This window comes from Sus scrofa, chromosome 3, assembly GCF_054392235.1.
Source record: "Sus scrofa isolate SSC_HxYL_T2T_F1_AM1 chromosome 3, Sscrofa_HxYL_maternal_Yorkshire_Landrace_v2.0, whole genome shotgun sequence".
NCBI lineage: Eukaryota > Metazoa > Chordata > Mammalia > Artiodactyla > Suidae > Sus > Sus scrofa.
In genome coordinates this window covers 24,349,424-24,359,588 of record NC_139385.1, presented here as the reverse complement: position 1 = coordinate 24,359,588, position 10,165 = coordinate 24,349,424, and the positions used below count along the sequence as shown (strand labels likewise).

Here is a 10,165-nt window from a genome sequence, read left to right as displayed (position 1 = left end):
TATCATTTTTATTAGATTCAACATATAAGTTATAGCATATGTTATTTGTCTTTCTCATTCTGACTTCACTTGTAATGATAATCTCTGGATCCATCCATGGTGCTACAAATGGCATTATTTCATTCTTTTTTAATGGGTGAGTAACATTCCATTGTATGTATGTACCACATCTTCTTCATTCTTCTGTTGATGGACATTTGGGTTGCTTCCATGTCTTGGCCACTAAATACTGTTGCAGTGAACATTGAGGTGCATGATTACTCTGGTTTCTCTTCAGATCTTATAAATCTTTTCCTTTTCTCTTGATTTTGTCTTTCTGGAACTTCTTTGAGCATCATGTCTCCTCTCTTTCATACTTACATTTTTTTTTTTTGTCTTTTTGCCATTTTCTTGGGCCGCTCTCATGGCATATGGAGGTTCCCAGGCTAGGGGTTGAATCGGAGCTGTAGCCACCAGCCTACGCCAGAGCCACAGCAACGCTGGATCCAAGCTGCGTCTGCAACCTACACCACAGCTCGCGGCAACGCCGGATCATTAACCCACTGAGCAAGGGCAAGGATCAAACCCGCAACCTCATGGTTCCTAGTCAGGTTCGTTAACCACTGCGCCACGACGGGAACTCCCATACTTATATTTTTAAAAATTTCTATATTTTTTCTAAGTCATTGATTTTTTTATGACCTACAAATTCAATTAACTTTATCTGGCATTAAATACATCCACTATTTTTTTTAATGTTTATATTTTATTGTTATTTATAAATCAGTATGGACAAAGAAATAACAGCTTATGTGCTGAAAAACTTAATAAAATCATTTTTACCATGATCACTATTTCTATTGTGTACATATGTATAAATTCTGTTACTGCTGTTTTAGCAGTGGAGTCCTTTAAATGATAATTTACTTCAATTTTTTCCAACATTCCTAATTTTAAATTGTACTTTATAAGCTATATTCTGTGAGAAAACTCCATATCAAAAGTTTGACATTTGAACTTTAATACAGACTAATCTGGCTACTGGTTTAAACCTTACCAAATCCTGACTCCCATCTAGTTAAATGTTTGATAACTCACATTTTATACACAAGAATCCTGAGAATGGAGATGTTGACTTTCCATAGGTTAAAGAATAAGTAAAGTGGTAAAATTAGAATTCAAGTCCCCTGGTAATCTCTTCTCCTTACTACCACCTTTGCAGTGAATAAATCCTGAGGGTTTCTGCTAGATCTTTTATGGTGTAAAAAAAGCTATTTTGGTCCAAAGAGGAAGGTAAAGTACATGATATCTGCCTTCACAGGATTTGCATCCTTTTTACAATATTTCTGGAAAGTCTAATCACCATGTTGACTCAAGTACTGTTGTAGAGGAGTAAATGCAATGTAAGATTCCTGCACTCTACCTTGTGGACCACATAGAGATGGAATTGATGGTCGGTACCATCCCGAAGTTAATAGTGGGCAGTCTATGGATTGAACCTAAAAATCAAACATGTGGCATAATGGAATGATAGTTTAGAAAAGAGGTGTAGAATGCTTTTATTTTTTTCAGTCACCAATCTGATATGCTTTCAAGCTTCTTCTGTTTTTTGTTTTCCTGAAGACTTCTGTAGCATTCATGAATATGTACACTTCAATCAGTTTGTAATCTTGCAGCACATATCAACCCCTCAGACTGTTTATCAAAGTTACATTAATTGTGGTAAGGCCTGAATTACATCAGTTCTTCCAACTACACCATAAGCTCCATGAAAGCTGGAGACAAATGTGAAGTAATGTTTAGTCTTACATCTTTTCTCATGACATTTAGATGTCAACAAAATCATTACTAAAAAAACCTAACATAATTTAGCCAATTTCACATGAGAAAAAAATGAATGTATCTTAAAATCATGTTTTTCCCCACTTTCTGCATGATATTTTTTCGTTCATACAATTTGTAATTCTTTTGTCATTCCATGTAGAATAACAATCTCTCATACACCCAGAATATCAGTTTAATCAATATTAATGATTCTGTAATTTAGAGTGGTCATCATCTTCCTTAACCAAAGTATGATTATTTAAGGGTAAATTCCACTCCTATTAATATAAATGAAATGGACATATATTGAAATGCATAAAGCTTTTCTTATATTTAAGACTTTTTTCTTGGGCTGGATTCCCAGCATTGTAATTACAAAAGCTGAGAGGGCATTTTGGCATATTGAAATAGAATGATTTTCAGATTATGTAAAATGCTTCCTGAATGCACCTCATGTGTGATAGAAATAAGGCGTCTAGGGTTTATAATTACAGTATTTTGTCATAGGAAACATGGAAATACTTTATCAGAGAAATTACATTTTAAAAAAATTATATTTTATTGCTGTACTTTCTTGTGTCTGAATGTACTGTACAGAAAGAATTTTTGATTGTAGTATTTACAACAGCAGTTCATTCAGAGGAGAACCATTCATGCTTATCGTTATATGCAATCATGAAATGAATAGCCATTTAGCTTCCTGACATGGTGTCTCATGTATTGTTTCTTCTTATACTACATCAAAGTTTAGATGGGAAGGAATTTGCTAAATTTGGGGACCCAATACTTGCATACTTGAAATTTACATTTTTGTCTCCAGTTAATTTCTGTTCTTTGAGCTCATCCTTAGTGTATCACTATAAATGAGTGGTGGGAAAAAAGAAACATTCCAGGTGTAAAGAGCAGAAATAGAGTTAATATAGGGAAGTTTAAGACTTAAAAAATCAACAGATGGCCTGTAGGTGTGAGAATCAAGTTCCAGCACTAGAATTAATGGTCATAAAACTTTGGCAACAATAAAGAGATGGAGCATGATAATGTGAGAAAAAAGAATGTATGCATGTATGTGTAATTGGGTCACCATGCTGTACAGTAGGAAAAAAATGTATTGGGGAAATAATAAATAAAAAATAAATAGAAGTTTTAAAAAAAGAGAGATCAGTGGTTGCCAGGGTTGGGGGAGATGAATAGACAGACCACAGAGGACTTTTAGGACCTTGAAAATAACTGTACAGCAGAAATTGACACAGCATTGTAAATCAAATATAACTAAAAGAAGAAAATAACTTTGTATGACATTATAATGTTGGATATATGTCATTTCATCAAAACTCACTGTATAACATCAAGAGTGAAACTGAAGGTAAAGGATGAACCTTGGGTGATGATGATGTGTTCACTGTAGGTTCATCCTCCATGAAATGGTACTAGTGATGTGACATTGACAATAGGGAAGACTGTGTGTGGGGGAGGGCAGGAAGTGTAAGAGAGAAATCTTTGTACCTTCCTGTAAATATTGTGGTTAACCTCAAACTGCTCCAAGAATAAAGTCTTTAAATGAAAAGGAACCAATGGTCACTGCTGTGATCCAGGGTCACTGCAGATGACCTAGAAACTGGCCATCCAAATACTGGTTTGCTCGCTGGAAGAAATAATCAGCATTGGTTGGCTCCCCTTCTTAAATATTCCTTCTACATATCAAACAAATGCTTCTTAGCCTGGATCATATCTCTTCTCCAAATGAAGCCACAAGGAAATAGAAAAAAAATAGTTTTGACTTTTTCATCTCTAAGTTCAGAAAGGCACACACTAGAAGAAGATAAGAATGGATGTGGAGAATTAACAAGCCGTATTCTACCCTGGCTTCCTACTGAAGATCTATACAACTTACAAAGACATGTAAAATCCACTAATAAACAACTGTGCACACCTAATGTACTGTACTTATTCTTGGCATGTCCACAGATACATGCATGCATTTAACATTTTACCAAGGAATATCTGAGTGTCCTTTTATTTACTTCATTTATCTGTGAGTGATTATTACTTCTGTAATTCAAACATCGGCAAACAACCTCTAGCACACAATGTCTTTACAAGGCAGGGTGAGAAGGATGGACAGCTTCTGCTACAGTCCTCACTTAGGCAACTGCCCAAAGTTCATATTTTGAAAAACTTTTTTCCCCCACATTTCCTATGTTCCATTAACTTTTTGGATGGCCAGGGTTGTTTATTTGGGGATAGAGGAGGCCAGAATCTCTCTTATTGAGGAGTCATAGCTGTCTGGATCTTATGACTCCTTGGGTTCTGTAATAAGTCATTTTCTTTCACCACCAGACTTAGCAGTTATTAGGAAATGCTTTGATTATTTCAGGAACATTGTAGAGGAAATTTGAAATAAAGTGTTTTTGCAGAAATTGGGAACAAAATGTGTGTCATTTAAAATTTGACATCAAAACTTCATAATTAAAACCATTCCAAGTTGTATAGTTTCTGAAGTGCTGTAATTATTGACATTTTAAAATAAAACTCCTGCTTTTTCTTAGGATATAGTCACAAGAGAATGTTCTTACACCCTAGCAACATGATCAAAATATCTGAGAACTTAGTTGCAAAGAATCTAACTCAAATCCAAAAAATGGCAGGTCTGTTGGGGAACGAGGGACCGACAGCCACTGTCATTCTTGGCAGAGCAGCAGGAAACAAAGGGAACTGCCACAGATGCAAGAGCACTGATGAAATTGATAAAAGTAGTAAAACCTTGAGGGCATTCTGGCATGAGAATCCAGAATCCCTGGGAAGCCCAGACACAACAGAAATCTCCATGCAATTTCCACTTTTTACACAGGCTTCCAACAGACAGCTCCTGAGAGTGACTGGAAGCTGAAAGAGCCCTCCCCTGAGGAAAGAGTGCTAACCTCTGAGAGTTGTCAAGGAGGAGAGACGTCCACCAGGCACATCAAGTCTACTCTGAGGAGGCAGCAATTGCCTTCAGTTTGAGAGAAGTTCAGAAGGCATGCTGAGCCTCCCCCAGGTGAATACTCAAGGATCCTTTGAAAATCAAATCTTAGAGACACAACTGGGAGAAACAACAACAACAACAAAAGACAAAAGATAAAAAAAAAATAATAATAATAATCAATAGAAATTGTCCCAACTAAAATAAAAAAAAAAAAGATTTTTTTTGGGGGTCTTTTTTTTGCTATTTCTTGGGCCACTCCCGCAGCATATGGAGATTCCCAGGCTAGGGGTTGAATCGGAGCTGTAGCCACCGGCCTACGCCAGAGCCACAGCAACGCGGGATCCAAGCCGCGTCTGCAACCTACACCACAGCTCACGGCAACGCTGGATCGTTAACCCACTGAGCAAGGGCAGGGACCGAACCCTCAACCTCATGGTTCCTAGTCGGATTCGTTAACTTCTGCGCCACGACGGGAACTCCAGATTTCCCATTTTAACACCTTTTTAAGTGCACTGTAAAGTACTGGTAGCTATAAACAGACAGCTAATCTCTAGAATGTATTCATTGAAACTTTATGTCCTTTGATGAGCAAATCCTCACTTCCCTCCTTCCTCCAGCCCCTGGCAACTACCGTTCTGCTCTTTGTTTTCATGAGTTTGACTCTTTTAGGTGCTGTCATTTAAATGGAATCATGTAGTATTTGCCCTTCTATGACTGGCTTATTTTACTTAGCACATATCTTCAAGTTTTACTCATGTCATGGCATGTTACAGTATTTCCTTCTTTTTAAAGACTGAATAATATTCTATTGTGTATAGTACAGCATTTTCTTTATCCATTTATCCACCAGTAGACTTTTAGGTTGTTTCAACCTCTTGGCCATTGTGAATAGTGCTGCAGTGAACATGAGAGTACTAATATATTTTTATTATCCTGATTTCAATTCTCAGTAAGTACCTAGAAGTGGAATAACTAGGTTATTGGGTAGGTTTTTTAAAGTTTTTTTCTGAGGAACCTCTATATTACATTCTATTGCTGCTGCACCATTTCACATTCCCAATAGTGTTCAAATATTCTAATTTCTCCACACTCTCATTAATATTTATCTTTTGCAGGTTTTTTGAGGATAGCCAGAATAACAGGTATGAGGTGATGTCTCATAGTGGTTTTGATTTATACTTCTCTGATGATTAGTGATAGGCCAATTTATATTACAGAAAAACAGTATAGTACTGACCTAAAGAAAGACACAAAAAGTTAAGGAGGCTTTAATTAGGTTGATATATGTTCCCTCTATGGCTTCTTTGAAGAGAGTTTTTATCAGAAATATGTATTGAGGAGTTCCCGTCGTGGCGCAATGGTTAACGAATCCGACTAGGAACCATGAGGTTGCGGGTTTGGTCCCTGGCCTTGCTCAGTGGGTTAAGGATCTGGCGTTGCCGTGAGCTGTGGTGTAGGTCGCAGACGCAGCTCGAATCCCGAGTTGCTGTGGCTCTGGCGTAGGCTGGCAGCTACAGCTCCGATTCGACCCCTAGCCTGGGAGCCTCCATATGCCGCGGGAGCGGCCCAAGAAATGACAAAAAGACAAAAAAAAAATTAAATTAAAGAAAAAATTTAATTGTAATTTTGGAGTTCCCATCGTGGCGCAGTGGTTAACGAATCCGACTGGGAACCATGAGGTTGCGGGTTCAATCCCTGCCCTTGCTCAGTGGGTTAACGATCCGGCATTGCCGTGAGCTGTGATGTAGGTTGCAGATGCGGCTTGGATCCAGCGTTGCTGTGGCTCTGGCGTAGGCCGGTGGCTACAGCTCCAATTCAACCCCTAGCCTGGGAACCTCCATATGCCGCGGGAGCGGCCCAAGAACTAGCAACAACAACAACAAAAGACCAAAAAAAAGAAATATGTATTGAACTTTATCAAAAGCTCTTTCTGCATATATTGAGATGATCATATTCTTTTTATTCTTCAGTTGTTTTTTTTTTTTTTTGTCTTTTTTCTATTTGTTTGGGCCACTCCCACGGCATATGGAGGTTCCCAGGCTAGGGGTTGAATCGGAGCTGTAGCTGCTGGCCTACACCAGAGCCACAGCAACGCGGGATCCGAGCCATGTCTGTGTCCTCCACCACAGCTCTCAGCAATGCCGGATCGTTAACCCAATGAGCAAGGGCAGGGGCCGAACCCTTAACCTCATGGTTCCTAGTCGGATTCGTTAACCACTGCGCCATGACGGGAACTCCTCTTCAGTTTTTTGATGTAGTGTATCACACTGATTGATTTGTGGAAATTGAAAAAAATACCGGTGTCCCTGGGATAAATCCCACTTGATCATGGTATAGGATCTGTTTGATGTATTGTTGGATTCAGTTTGCTAGTATTTTGTTGAGGATTTTTGCACCTGTGTTCACAAGTGATATCAACCTGTAATTTTCTCTTTGTTTGTGTTATCTTTGTCTGGTTTGAAGGTTGTGTAGAAGTTCTTCTTTGTCCTTATGGTATAATTCACCTGTGAAGCCATCTGGTCCTGGAGCTACTTTTGTTTGTAGGGAGTGTTTTTAGTGATTTGTCTATTCAGTTGATCTGTTTCTTCTTGATTCAGTTTTGGTGGGCTGTAAGTCTCTAGAAAGTTGTCTATTTCTTCTAGGTTTTCACATTTGTTGGCATATAATTGTTCATAGTCCTCTCTTTTTTTTATATTTTTGCATTATGTGTTGATATTTCTCCTTTTTCATTTCTTGTGTTTATTATTTTTTTCTTCTCTCCCCTTCTTGGTGGTTTTGGCCAAAAGCTTCTCAATTTTGTTTACCTTTTCAAAGAACCAGCTCTTGGTTTTATTGATTTTTTTCTACTGTTTTTTTGAATATCTATTTTATTGATTTCCTGTCTGATTTTAATGATTTCCTTCCTTCAGCTGACTTTTGGGGTTTTTTTTAGTAGCATGTTGTTTAGTTTCCATATAATCAGTTTTTTTCTCATTTCTTTTCCTGTGGATGATTTCTAGTTTCACACTATTGTAGTCAGAGAACATACTTGAAGTAATTTGTATACTCTTAAATTTGTTGAGGTTAGTTTTGTGCACCAGTGTGTGGTCAATCCTTGAGAATGTTCCATGTACACTTGAAAAGAATGTATATTCTGCTTTTTTTGGATGGAATGTCCTAAAAATGTCAGTGAAAGTCTAACTTTTCTATTGTGTCATTTAGGATCTCTGTTGCCTTACTGATTTTCTGTCTAGAGGATCTGTCCATTAATGTGAGTGGAATGTTAATGTCTCCTACTATTATTGTATCCCCATCAATTTCTCCTTTTCTGTCAGTATTTGTTGTAGGTATCTGGGTGCTCCTATATTAGGGGCATATATATTGATGATTGTAATACCCACTTCTTGAATGGATCATTTTATCATTAAATAGTGTCCTTCTTTGTCTTTCTTGATGGCCTTCATTTTAAAGTCTATTTTGTCTGATAGGAGTCTTGCAACTCCTGCTTTCCTGTCTTGTTCATTGGCATGAAATATCTTTTCCCATTCCCTCAATTTCAATCTATGTGTGTCCTTTGTCCTAAGGTGAGTCTCTTGTACACAGTATATTATAGGCTTTTGCACTTTTATCCAAACTACCACTATGTCTTTTGATTGGATCATTCAGTCCATTATCTTTTATGGTAATTATTGATAAATATGTATTTATTTCCATTTTAAACCTTGTTTTTCAGTTGATTCTATGTTTATCCTTTGTTGCTTGCTTTTTTTGGTTGTATGATTTCCTTTTATTTTATGCTTGTGTCCCTTTCTTTTTAGTTTTTGTGAATGTAATGTTTGGTTTTGATTTGTGGTTGACCTGTTTCATATTAATAAAACATATATAAATAATTACCTTAATGTTAATGGACTAAACACCCCAACCAAAAGACACAGACTGGTTGAATGGATACAAAAACAAGACCCATATACATGCTGTCTTCAAGAGGCCCACTTCACTTCTAGAGACACACACAAATTGAATGGGAGAGGGTGGAAGAAAATATTTCATGCAAACGGGAATCAAAAGAAAGCTGGAGTAGCAATACTCATATCAGACAAAATAGACTTTAAAATGAAGACTATTTTAAGGAACAAAGAAGGACATTACATAATGATCAAAGGATCAATCCAAGAAGAAGATATAACAATTTTAAATATCTACACACCAAACATAGGTTCACCACCATATATAAGGCAACTGCTAACAACCTTAAAAGGATGAATCAACAATAACACAATAATAGTGGGGGACTTTAACACCCCACTTACAACAATGGACAGATCAAACAAAAAATCAGTAAGTAAACACAGGCCCTGAATGATGCATTAAACCAGATGGACTTAATAGATATTTATAGGACATTCCATCCAAAAGCAACAGAATACACATTCTTCTCAAGTGCACATGGAACATTCTGTAAAATGGATCATATCGTGGGCTACAAATCCAACCTCAGTAACTCTGAGAAAACTGAAATCATACCAAGCATCTTTTCTGACCTCAATGTTATATGACTGGAAATCAAAACAAGAAAAAATCTGCAAAAAACACAAACACATGGAGACTCAACAACATGGTACTAAACAACCAATGGATCACTGAAGAAATCAAAGAGGAAATTAAAAAATACCTAGCAGCAAATGACAACGAAGATACGACACTCCAAAACCTATGGGATGCAGCAAAAGCCATTCAAGAAGAAAGTTTATAACAATACAAGCCCACCTCAGGAAATAAGACAAAGCTCAAAGAAACAAGCTAACTTTACCTCTAAAGCAGCTCAAGAGAGAAGAACCAACAGGACCTAAATTTAACAGAAGGAAGGAAATCCTAAATATCAGAGCAGAAATCAATGAAATAGAAACAAAACCATAGAAAAGATCAATGAAACAAAAAGCTGGTTCTTTGAAAAGATCAACAAAATTGATAAATTCTTAGCCAGACTTACTGAGCAAAATATAGAGAGGACTCAATAAGAAATGAAAAAGAAGAAGCAACAACGGACATCACAGAAATACAAAGGATCATAAGAGATTACTATATGCAACTATATGCCAATAAAATGGAAAACTTAGAAGAAATGGACAAATTCTTAGAAAGATACAATCTTCCAAGACTAAACCAAGAGGAAATAGAAAAGATGAATGGATCAATCACAAGAACTGAACTTGAAACTGTGATTAAAAAACTTCCAACAAACAAAAGTCCAAGACCACATGACTTCACAGGTGAATTCTATCAAACATTTAGAGAAGACCTAAAACCTCTCCTTCTGAAACTATTCCAGAAAACTACAGAGGAAGGGATACTCCCAAACTCATTCTATGAGGCCACCATCACCCTGATACCAAAATCAAAGATACCACAAAAAAGAAAACT

The 10,165-nt window shown here is 36.9% G+C and overlaps 1 long non-coding RNA gene across 1 annotated transcript in view; it reads right to left on the bottom strand.

Moving 5' to 3' along the window:
• Positions 1 to 1,522: 1,522 nt before the first annotated feature.
• The window catches only part of LOC146404477 (uncharacterized), a 42,048-nt gene continuing 33,405 nt past the window's right edge, over positions 1,523 to 10,165 (bottom strand). Inside the window, exon 7 of the long non-coding RNA XR_014840473.1 lies at positions 1,523 to 4,882. This is a non-coding gene — a long non-coding RNA (uncharacterized LOC146404477). The remainder of the gene's footprint in view (positions 4,883 to 10,165) is intronic.